This window comes from Ischnura elegans, chromosome 7, assembly GCF_921293095.1.
Source record: "Ischnura elegans chromosome 7, ioIscEleg1.1, whole genome shotgun sequence".
Classification (NCBI taxonomy): Eukaryota; Metazoa; Arthropoda; class Insecta; order Odonata; family Coenagrionidae; genus Ischnura; species Ischnura elegans.
The window spans coordinates 49,751,839-49,764,408 of NC_060252.1; the positions used below are offsets into that span (position 1 = coordinate 49,751,839).

The following is a 12,570-nucleotide window of genomic DNA, read 5'->3' on the forward strand; positions in this document are numbered from 1 at the left end:
CTATGCGAAGGCAAAAAAAGCTGTTTCGAGACGCGCGGGATCCCAGCTTTCTTTATAAGAATCGCGGTATTATTTCTTTTTGGTCTCTTTTTCTACTTACGCCTATATCCCTCCTTTCTTCATTTCTCCGATTCTTCTTCGGTCAACCTCTCCTACTTTAGGGACCCCGATTTTCCAAAGTAAGCCTGGGGTAGATTACGATGGTCAGGTATGAAAGTTCCTACCTTGCTCTTCCATTTTGAGACCTCACAGGGTAACGATATCGCTGTAGAATTCCACCCTTGCGAGAAAAATCCGCTTTCAGTTTATCGTGTGGATGTTAGCTTGAATTTTTCCGCGGGGTAGACGATGTGAGGTCTGCGAATACGGGTATGCGTTCGAATAAGTTGTTTTTCAGGCCACTGATACACCGATTATCATGCCCATCGACCTGCAAAGGCTGATTTCAGTCTGAAGTGACCTGAGCCCTCTATTATCCCAAGCAAACTTTATGTAGTAAACTATGGTGACTAGAGTAGTCCCTGTAACATTTTTCTGCTTCTCAAATATTAAAATGCATCTGAGAAAATCACTATGACGTAAAAGGTAAATTTTTAAAATTTGAGGTGCAGGAGAATGCTGAATAGCTTCTATTCTAAAATATCGTAGGTTTTTCCGGCGAATACAATTTATAAAATTCTATCAAGTTTGGCACCGAGTACTATTGTGTAAGGGCAACGTTTCGATGAGAAAATCCCATCGTCATCAGTGATGAGTCAGTCTAAGATGAGGGAGTTTCTCATCGAAAAGTTGACCTTAAATAACCTTACCAGGTGCCATGCCCAGTGGCGGATCTATGTGGGGGGGATAAGGGGGCTATAACCTTGCTCCCCCCTCTTGGGGATCCAATTTACACTAGATAGAATGGTGATTTTTTTGCGATCCCCACTACTGCTGGAATTTTTACCTCCACTTAGCCCCCCATTGTCCCTATCCTGGATCCGCCATTCGCCATGCCCAAGAAGATTTTATCTAATCTGCTTACCCTAAAAATTTTCTATATTTGCTCGGTGGCGGTGGGGTAAAGTCCTCGTCTGCCAAACCGAAGGTCGTGGGTTCGAATCCCGCCTGGGTAGGTGATCCCTATCCAGGGCATGGATGTTTGTGTTGTACTTTGTTAAAATTCGAAACCCTCGTTGTAAGAGGCCATTATGTGCTGTTTACGGGGGATGTGATAAATAAATAAATAAATAAATAATTTCATGCGAGTAATCCGTCGCCAAAAAAGACCGGTCGATCAGAAGGCATGTAGCCTCTGAAGAACCTAGATAACCAAAGAGACAAGGAGCGGATTTTATTAGACGTGGGTATTTTTATTTCATACTAGCGGATTTCTTCAGGCTGGCAATGATGTGGGTATCTCTCTTTCTCGTGCCACCCCCATTCTGCCTTTCCCAGTGGCCTGTCAATTTGTATCCTCTAACGTCCTCTCTCTCTCTTCGCAGTCTGTTCCAGCCTCTCACTTCTCCGCTTCGAAGCACACACTCTCTCGCTCGCATCTTTCCGCTCATCGCCTCCGTTTCTCAGAATTTCCCATCGGCTCCCCATTCCTAGCTAATGCTTCCTCGGACTGTTACCTACCTTTTCTGATACAGGAGGAACTGGAGAGAAAAAAACTCACTGAATCGTGGGAAACTTTTCTTACCTATGACCAGAGCGAAGGTACTAGATACCCCGGTCAAAGTAGACTTTGACCCTTGCGTAAATTCCCAGCAAGCTGAAAGTTTAAAGGAACGTTAGGAATACCACTCTTATAAAATCTTGAAATGTCCCCGTGAGTGCAAAAAGTTTTATTCAAGATTAAAGGTTCCAAAAAAAGGTTTGTTGCATTTTTTTGGCCATACGGTTGGTTTTACCATAAACATTTTTCAGAGAAAAATTGTAAATCAGGAAATTATCCACAAAACTGTGTGTAATTTTTTTCTCACAAGATTAAGTATTTCTGAGAAAAAGGCATTCGAAAGTTATGTGGAGTGGTCTAATAATGTTCAGAGAGCGCAACAATATAGTTATGCATATTACGGAGAACATAGCTCCAGCTAACTTTCGAATGGCTTTTTCTCAGAAATGGCAAATCTTAGAGAAAAAAGCATTGTGACAATTTTGTAGATAATGTAAAGATATGCGATTTTGATCCGAACAATTTGTATCGTAAAACTAACTATTTGGCCAAAAATTGCAAAGAACCTACTTTGTGACCTCTGACCTTGAATAAAATATTTTTCACACACGGGATCGATGGGTACTTTTCAGGATTTCATTAGAGTGGTATTCCTAACGTTCCTGTACATTTTTCAAATAAATTCAGCTTGTTTGGAATTTATGCAAGGGTACCCCTATTTTTTGGGCTAATTTGACCGGGCTAAGGGGAGTTACTCAACTTGCATTGCTCGATGTAATGTTAACAGACCCTTTGAATTTCATTCATTGGTGACTTCCAGTTTTGATCCATTGTATAATTTTCAATTATGCAGGTTAATTCAGGAGAAACCTGCAATACTTCAGCAAATGGGAGGGGAGGCAATTTAAATCGGGGTCGTAACACCTTAGTTACTAAGCTTTGTTAACGTTAACATTTTTTGGATGTACTTGACGGTTATAATTTAAACGGTTTTTCTTCTATATCCAACCTTTCAAATATTTTATTAAATAGTCTGGATTCTTAAGGAAATTAAATAATTAAGATTGGGCGAAAATAAGCGATTATAATTGTCTGAAACAATCTCAAAATGGGTGAGATTGCGCAATTTTAGTGTTGATACACCATGAAAGTTCTCTTGTAATTAAGCTCCTAAGATGCGCATTATCAAGACATTTATTATTTGTTTATTTAACATCAGAACAGCAAAAATGCCTATACATTGGGTTTATAATCAAAATAAATTATGTAAATATAATGAAAAATAAGTATAATAATAATCTTATAAATAACAATCATTTTTAAATTATACAGTGCACACATAAGGTGGGTATCATAAAGAATATGTTGCCCTGCTTTAATGATGTTCACTGTATTAATATGTTACACTGGTTAATTCAATATAGAGGATGGGGGACATGCGGCTTGATTGGTGAAACTCTCCATGTAAACCTACCTAAACCGGTAGAATACCCTTAATTATATTAATGACCGATTTCCTCTCTCCGACTTATACCAATGCATATCTGCTATGCCTGTTTCTCATGTAATCCTTGTTTACAGCATTGGAGGCGAAAAAAATGCCCAACGCGTCGTGAGATCTGTGTTAAGAAGAAACGTTGGTCGGAAAGGTGGCTGCAATGCGAGGAGGTAGCACGGAAATGAGTGTAGTGAATCCTTTCGTGAATGGTTTTCTCCTTTTTTCTCATGGGCGCCTTGTTAATGAAGGAAAATCACGGAGTCGACCTAATGGCGTGAGGGGAAGGAGAGAGATATTTAAGGCAGAGAGAGACATCGGTACACGCGGGGGTATAGTTTGCAGTAGTCTTGGGGATTAAAGTGGTAAGCACCTCTCGGGCGCAGTCAGCGCACTTTACGCGGCTAATGAGGAGCGGACGACGTCTTCTTGAGGGCGGCGGGAAGTATGCGAGAGTGAGGAGGGAGAGGAGAGGGGGCAAAGGGCTGCCGTCGAGGGTTGTGCAGCGCTGAGAAATGGTGCACGCTTGCTACGTTTACGTTTTCTACGCGTTCTCAATTATTGCGTTAAGTATATTTAGTTGTCATTTCAATCATTTTTGTGTGACGCATGTTTAGGATAACTAAGAAGATCATTAGGAAGAGAAGGAAGGAAATAAAGATGTTGAAAAACAGGAGGACGATGTTACTTCAAATATTGGGGAATTTTACTTCAAATGGTTGAGGAAATGGTTGTGAGCTTGCTACGGTTACGTTTGGTAATCTTTCACTTTTTTGTGGGAATTCTCTTTAGTTGTGATTTAAATCATTTTTGTGACACACTTGTTTAGGAAATGATGAGGAAGAGAAGGAAAAAAAGGAAGCTTGCAGTTCTCTCCATTGTTTTCTGGATCTAAGTCAGACCTGATCTGAAGATGTGGCCAGCATAGGCCACGAAACATCATCTGAAATCAACTTCGATGCAACTAACGTTACGACCCCAATTAGCTTCCGGAGAGAGAAGTAGTTTTCCTCATTTAAGTTCCGTCGGCTCGTTTGTACTGTTCTTCAGCATTATAATTCCAGATTATAACGAAGGTCATTTTCTCTCTTTAAGGTTTGATGCCCTCGTGTATATTGGTTCTGATTATTATTTTTTTATTTCGCTAGTCTAGATTCCATCTCTCTTAAACACGTTGGGTGAGGGTGCATGGTATATTTAGATCGTCATTCTGGCAAATTCCACTTTCCTAATTTGAGTCGCCTTCTTCTTCGTCGCCTAAAACCTGTTGTTCTTCATTATATTCATAATCCCTATTCTTGTGTCCTGTAAGTCTGTTCACAACTTCCCCTTATCGTTCAATTCTCTCTCCATTCAGACTCTATGCCTCCTTCTCCTGCCCTCTGAAATCATATCGCGCTCATTCAATTGGCTTTTAAATGCAAGACATATACCTTGTTCAATCATTTTCATATTCGAGCATATTCGAGAAGACGGTGGGAAATTATGGGAGAGGAAGCCAAAAGACGTTTCCCAAATTCTCGCAGTCGTTCGTCATTAATCTTCAAAAGGCTTCATTCCGCCGGAATGCTTCGAGGAAGCGCTGCGTGATTATGGAACATGGGATACATTGTTGACTTCGATTCCTCTCTATCGGAGAAGTTTGCTTCCTTTGCTAGCCCTGTCTTCTGTTTAAGGCAGAAGAATATTATCAAGAAATGTATTTTGATCATCTGTGAGATCTTAATAGCGGGTGAAATCTGAATTTTAGTGATAGTAATAGTCGTTAAAAGTTATTTATTATGCAGTTCCGTTCATTCTTTACTGCATTACAGCAAGAAAATGTCTTCACAATTACTTTTAATTTGGATATTTTACGTATATTAATATTGAGGTTATTAAGAGGCATAGTAATTTGAATACCTTTCGATTTATGAAGATTATTCTTTTTTAATGTGTCCCTAACCAAGCACATTCTAGATTTAAATTATTTTGAACCATTAATTCGTTATAGGATTAAAAATTCGACGTGGCCTGTACAGAAATTATAAGAAAAGGAAGATAATCCGCTGCTCATGAAGCTTATGAATATTAACTATCTTGTTTGTATAATGCTCCTGGTATTCCATTCTGGAAATGAGTCTTATAAAAGATAACACCATTGTGTGAATAAGCTATTAGCAATTTAAATCGTTAGCATTTTATTACGCCAACATTATGACATCATAGAGCTTCCTGAGAGGGAAGTAATTTTCACCATCGAAGTTATGTTGACTCGTGTGTATCGTTTGCATTATAACTCCAGTGTATCACGAAGGTTATTTTCTGTGTATAGAGTTTGTCGCCTTGCCTATACTGGCTCTGATTATTCATTTTTTTATTTGGACAGGTCTTCGAAAGTTAAACAGCAGCTCTTCACGTGTCGTGTATTTCTTCCGTTACACTGTGCTGCACAGCCACTTCAAGGTTACATGAAAATTTGATTAATGAGCGGCTATGTTTTTTTTAGTCTTTGTAAAGATAATTGAGGTGTATATATACTTATCAAGAATTAATGCTTCACGAAATAGGTTGTTCTTACCTATCTCCATGGTGTATTTAGATAGTGAGGTTTATTGCTTGAGTCGCTCTTACCTTACCTTACCTTACCTATGTGGCCACTCAAACCTCAGGAGGTTTTTGGCCTCACCAACAACATGTCGCCATCTATCTCTATCCGCCATCCATTCTGCATCTGCTCTCATCTTCCCTAAGTCCCTTTTCACTTGGTCCTGCCATCTTAGTCGGGGTCGCCCAAGCGGACGTTTTCCTCGGGGTTGATTTTCAGATACCATTCTTAGCATGGACTCATCTTTTCTCCTCTTTACATGACCGGCCCATCTTAATCTCCTGCTTTTTATTTGCGCTATTATATCCGGATCTGTATATAATTCTCTGAGCTCTTTGTTGGTTCTGATCCTCCATACTTCATCTTCATTAATAGGACCATATATTGTTCTGAGGATCTTATTTTCAAAAACTATCAATTTCCTCTCCTGGTTTTTTGTTAAAGTCCAGGTTTCGGATCCGTAGAGTATTACTGGTTGTATTATTGTCTTGTACAGTTTTGATTTAGTTTTTCTTGACAGAAGTTTGCATTTTAGCAATGATTTAAGAGCCCAATAACAGTTGTTCCCGAGAAGTAACCTTGCATTTATCTCTACCTCCTCTTTATTTTCCTGTTCTATGGTTACTCCTAAGTATTTAAAATTTGTTGTCCTTTCAAAGGTATAATTTTGGACTTTTAAAGCCTCTGCTTCTATATTTTCTGCGTGTCGACCAACAATTAAGTATTTTGTTTTTTCTTCGCTAATTTCTAATCCTACTTTTTTGGTTTCTTTTATCAGAGACTCTGCAAGAGTTTTTAACCCATTTGCATCCTCCTCCAATAAGGTCACGTCATCTGCAAAAGCTAGCAGATTTATCTTTTTGCCGACTTCAATCCCCGGTTGTTGCTCCTTTACGACTTTAAGTGCATTTTCTAATGACAGGTTAAAAAGCAATGGTGAGAGTGCATCTCCTTGTCGTACCCCCGTGACTACATCAAAACCTTCTGAAAATTCATTATTCATCTGTACTTTGCAACTTGAGTTTTCTGTACATATCTGAGCCAGTTTGACTAGTTTGTTTGGGATTCCCATTCTCCTGAGATATTTCCACATTTGGTTTCTGTTGATACTGTCGTACGCCTTCTTAAAATCAATAAAGAGGAGGTGCGCATCTCTATTGAACTCCCAATACTTTGATAAGATTTGTTTAATGATATAAATTTGATCAATCGTAGACATTTGTTTTCTAAAACCTGTCTGGTGCTCTCCTATAATTTCTTCCGAGTATTCCTGTATTCTGTTATACAGTATTTTGGACAGTACTTTGTAAGCCGTGTTTATTAAAGATATTCCCCGATAATTGCTGCATACTAACCTGTCTCCTTTTTTATGCAGCGGGACTATTATAGAGAGGTTCCATTCTTTTGGTATTTTTTCCTCGTTCCATATTTTCACTATTAGTGCATGCAGCTTTCTTAAGAGAGCATTTTCCCCGGCCTTGAGGAATTCTGCTGGTATACCATCCTCTCCAGGAGCTTTGTGGTTTTTTAGAGCTTTTATCACGTTGCATACTTCCTCCTCAGATGGATCTTGGATCTGTATTTGAGGATATATATATAATTCATCTTCTTCTTCTGCTGGGATCCTGCCCGCATTAAGGAGGTTGCTAAAGTAATCCTTCCATATATTAAGGATATCTTTTTGGTTACAGGTAATTTTACCATCTTTACCTTTGACCCCAAATGTTATAGGTTTAAAACCCTGTTTGAAATATCTCACCGAACGGAAAAATTCTCTAGAATTGTTATTTGTTCTGTCTTCTTCCGCTTTCTTTAACTGATCTTTCACAAAATTTCTTTTAGCGGTCCTCAGTGTCTTGTTTGTCTTTCTATTAATTCTTAAATATTCTTCCCTTTTTTCATGGTTGTCATCTGTAAGTAGTCCTGCCTTGGCTTTTTTTCTCTCCTCTATCATTTGCCGGCAGTCTTCATTGAACCAAGTTTTGAGTTTGAGTCGCTCTTACTCAAATGAAATTGGTAAGCTCGAAATACTTTTATTGCACTTTTTTTTCTCGACCCTGTCATTCTTTTAGCGGTTAGTTGTTAAAGCCAGCAATGTTTCCTGGAATTTGTTTCTAAAACAGATATGTTTATAGAATTATGATGTCTAGCATCAAATGTTCTCCAGCAATTAATCGGGAAAGGTACGATGTACTGGGAATAAAGGGAAACAAATCCGAAGATGGGGATGGATAATTTGCCAGGGAATTTGATACGGTTCCAGCAGGAGAGGAAAGGTAGAAGGATACTCGAACGCGTCCTTAACGATTTGAAATTTAAGGAAACTGTGGCTAAATACTATAGCACATTATTGATTCTAGGTTTTAGGTAATTGCGGTATCCGATCCATTTTATGCATCACCATATAATCTTTACGATTTACATTTTTGTTTCAGTTATGGGAGACTTAAATTTAGAGGTAATTGGGAAAACATTATTATGCATGCTCGTTAGCGACAGTGTTTTGAGCGCCCCCATTTGATTAGTCCGGAATGGTGGCGTTTTCCTTGTTCAATTCATTGGCTAAACCCCTTCTTCCCTGGCGCTTTGTTCCATTTCATCCCTGAACAACTTTCTTCCGGATCAAGTAATCTTGGATAATAATCTTACTCTTCACTTCATCCTATGCATTCTATATCCAGGTCGCTTGTTGATGATGTTCGCAAATTATTCCCGCAGTTCATTTTAACGTGTTAACGCAGAGGCGGAGGATAATGAACAGGTTTACGAAGCCCTGATAGCTTTTCCGGAGCAGGGATGACAAAGTAGATCTTTCATGCGGAAATGAAGTATGCTGTAACGGAGGTTGGAGATGTTAAAATTGATTCAATAGCACGTCTTTCGGATACCATGGAATTCAATATTTGGTTACATACTTTGAGCATATTTAAACTCGTAATTAGGAAAATTGCCAATTATTCGCTGTCATTTAGGTACCTTTGGTGTCATTTAGGTAGCTTTGATTAATTTGCCGTAAGTATTTCATTTTGTAATTCCAGGAAGATTTCTTATTCTTCTTCCTTTTTTATTTAATGTATTGATATTGATTTCGATATTGACTAATTTCCTTTGTGAAATTAGTCAATATCGAAATTATTATACTGCTCTCATCCTTCGTGCTAAACTATGTGATTGTATATGAAGGCGAGGACTCATTTTAATTAGATCAGCACTGATACTCAAATATAGCGCTCGGCTGAATTATTTCATTCCATTTGAAGTTACTGTTGCTAATTTTATCTGGCTTGATGTATTTTTTTAAGTGTTATCCGAAATAGCAACTATATTTAGAAGGTAGGATCTACGTACACGAATTTAATTATGCGAGAAAACTTATGAACCCACTTAGTAATACCTCGTTTCAATCCAATCCCATTAAATGTTTCGGCAGTGGTAATGGCGTAACCGATTCTGATTTAAATTTGATTTTATTGAGGATTCTCTTTGATCTCAGATCATAAGTATTGCTTTTAAAGTGTAAGTAGCTCTTACTTGTTATACACTCGAAATGTATCATAGCTAGCTGTATTATTTCCATTTTTTCCGAGCGTGCACTTAAAAATAGCTGGAATGCTGTCGTGCGTGGTGGTTAATTGGGTTCTAGCAGAGAGCCTGCTTGAAAGTCGCACGGACGTTTCCCCGTAATGGAAATTCTATGCATTTCTCTCTCGAAAAAAAATTGTACCTGCGTTTTCATCTTTACTGCGGCATCCTCGTCTTTGATGAGGCGCGGAAAGGAAAGATAATTCCAGCCCTTTTCGTCTCTTAGTCTGTGCCGCTTGATGTTGTTATGCCTGTTATGCGTTGAAATGGCTCCAAAGGAAGGTGGGAAAATGGTGTCTGAGAAAGTGCCCTTTTTTTTATACATCCCTTGACCTTACCTTCCTTTCGCTCTCACTGGCTCTCACCCTAGGCTGAAAAGGACGGCGGAAAATTCTAATAAAATGTGTTACTCTTCGTTTGGAAAAGATTATACGTCTTTTTCCCGTGCGTACTGGGGAGCCAGTCGGAAAAAACAGGCTTGATGTAATGACGAGATAGGTGTGGAAGGATCCTTTAAGAGGTTGGAGTGGCGAGGGAAGAAAAAATAAAAGGCTACCATGAAGGCTTAGGAAAGAGATGGGGAAGTCTGGTGTGAAATGGGTTGAGGAAGTCGTTCCCAAGCTACCGTGCAACGACACTTAGTAAGCGGCAATGGTAATCCTAGCGTCCAGCTCTAATAACTTGAAAATATTCCAGGAGTCCTTAAACTACATTGTTTGCTACTGACTAGTTTCAACGGCTATACCGTCATTTTTAAGACAAACATACTTTGCTCCGTTCAGTGATACTTGGTATTACTTCGTTTTTACTATTAACGCCGAAATTAGTTAATTTGTGTATAAAAAATTATTATGAGATCGATCAATGCTTTGGGTTCATTTTTATTTCGTCTTAAACTTTTATGCGTTAAATTTCATACTTGCAGGTTGTTACATTAAATAAGGTGTTACATTGCAGGACCGACCGATGCAATCCAGCTATAATAACTTGAAAATATTCCGTGATCAAAACTTATAGTTGGAACAGCAAAGAATTGTTCCACGAACTGCTTGTTCCTGCTGACTAGTTTATACGGTTATTGCGTCATTTTAAGGCACACATACTTTGTTGCAATTGCTGTAGGTGTTGCTTCGTTTTTAGCAAGTGACGCTGAAATAAGGTGATTTGACTATATCATTTTTCTTGTGAGAACGTTAACTTACCTATGAATCTTTAAAATCTAGGATCCATTTTTATACTATTCATACTTTCATGCGTTTATTTTCACATTTTTCGCAGTTTCTACGAATGAATAAGGTGCTACATTGTAGCACAGCTAGACCTGATCTTTTGGTAAGCGAATGTAATGTGGTATTCGTGGATATGTTGGTAGAGATAAATGAATCTTGTTCAGAAAACCTTGTAGCCCAAGCACTCTGGTGAACAGTGATTTTAGAGCTAGAATGATTTAGTTGTTCAGTGAGAAATACGCGATTTTGCTGCCCAGAAGTCATTTTTCTGTATCCAAATTAATCCGTACTATTCCTTTCATCCTTGCTCCATTTATACCATTTAAAACTACTTTTTCCGCGAGGAAACGATTTCCAAAGTCATTAATATTCATTACTTTCAATCAAAGAATATATTTTAGGATTGTCTCCTCTCGGTGCGACTGGAAAACTAAATTAAGGGTAAAACCTTTTTATTTAGCCGTTAAGAAACTGTCACTTCAACTTCAGTTAAGAGCTGATTTGAAAATCCTGAAAACGGATACAGTAGTAAGGACATCAGGAAGAGAATAGCATTAGCGAAGGAGGCGTTCATGAACAGGAAGGAGCTTCTGAGAGGATCGTTGTGCAAGAGTTTAAAGAAAAGGTTAGTGAAGAGTTTGATTTGGAGTGTAGCTCTCTACGGTGCGGAAACGTGGACGCTGAGGAAAGAAGACGAGAGAAGATCGGAGGCATTCGAGATGTGGGTATGGAGAAGAATGGAGAGGGTGAAATGGACGGAGAGGAAAAGGAATGACGAAGTGCTGGATATGGTTGGCGAGGGGAGGCAGCTTTTAGATGAGATACGGAGGAGACAGAAGGTATGGATGGAGTTAGTGCTTAGCGGGGAGGGGGATGTTGAAAATGGTGTTAGAGGGTAGAATGTTAGGGAAACGAGGGAGGGGAAGGAAAAGAATAGGATTTTTAGATAGATTGAAAGAGAGTAGGCCTTACAGTGAATTAAAGAAGGTAGTGCTGGAAGAAAAGGGAGGCTCCCAGCTCACTTCTTGAATACTCAATGAAAACCTACCTTAATCGGTAGAATACTATAATAATATTATGTTAGCAATTATGTTTCAACGTTCGATGACGTTTAATTGAATCATGATCGCCGTGATTAGGTGTATTATTTCAAGTTTTATGGTAGTAATTGATGAATATTTGGAATCTTTATCTAAAGATAGTAGGAGGTGAACACTACCGGTTCACATGGAAAGGGAGCATAATCTGTGAAGGATTTGGTATGTTGGCAAAGCTAAAGTGTTGACGCCACCTTTACAGATTTAAAGAAATGCCTATTTACTCCGAGATGATTTTCATAAAAAAAAAACGAGAGATGACAGCGAGAGGTTGAGGGCTTTCTGGAGAGAATTGGAGGAAAGGGGTTCACGCAAAGAGAAGAAGTGAAGAGGAGGGTGGGGAGTGACTGAGGTGGTAGCTTGCCGTTGTAAGCAGCTAAGATGGGATGAGACGTTGTTAGCGCTAATGAAGACAAACTGCGTTTGAGGAGGGAGAGGTGAGGGTGGGGTGGGAAGAAGGGGCTGATGGGAAGGATGGCGGTGTGAAGCGCGAGTTTTTACGAGTCTCAGGCGTATACCCCGGTTCCACATCCACGCTTCGTGCACCGTGTTTCCGCCTTCCCGCCACCCTCTAGCGGCGCAATTGAGTACTAATGGAATGATGAGAGAATAAAAAATTGAATAACGGAATGCGGTGATTTTTAAATATTGATAATTGACGGCTGCGATTACTAATAAAGGAAATATAACTACAATCTAAGGGGGCACAACAACGGTATAGGAAAAAATATCGCAATATGTCCCCCGAAAAGTATCACGATTCATGGGAATATATGTACGTACATACATATATGTTGACATTTCGCGATATCGGATATTAATCGGAATTTTTATCGTGATATTTACGCGGCGACTTTTGTCAGATGATGAACATATCACGATGTTTTAATGTGCTATAAATCACGATATTTTTACCGGGA

At 38.9% G+C, this 12,570-nt stretch overlaps 1 protein-coding gene across 4 annotated transcripts in view; it reads left to right on the forward strand.

The window, feature by feature from the left end:
- LOC124162166 (fat-like cadherin-related tumor suppressor homolog) overlaps positions 1–12,570 on the forward strand; it is a 524,021-nt gene that overhangs the window by 235,028 nt on the left and 276,423 nt on the right. The window lies entirely within an intron of this gene.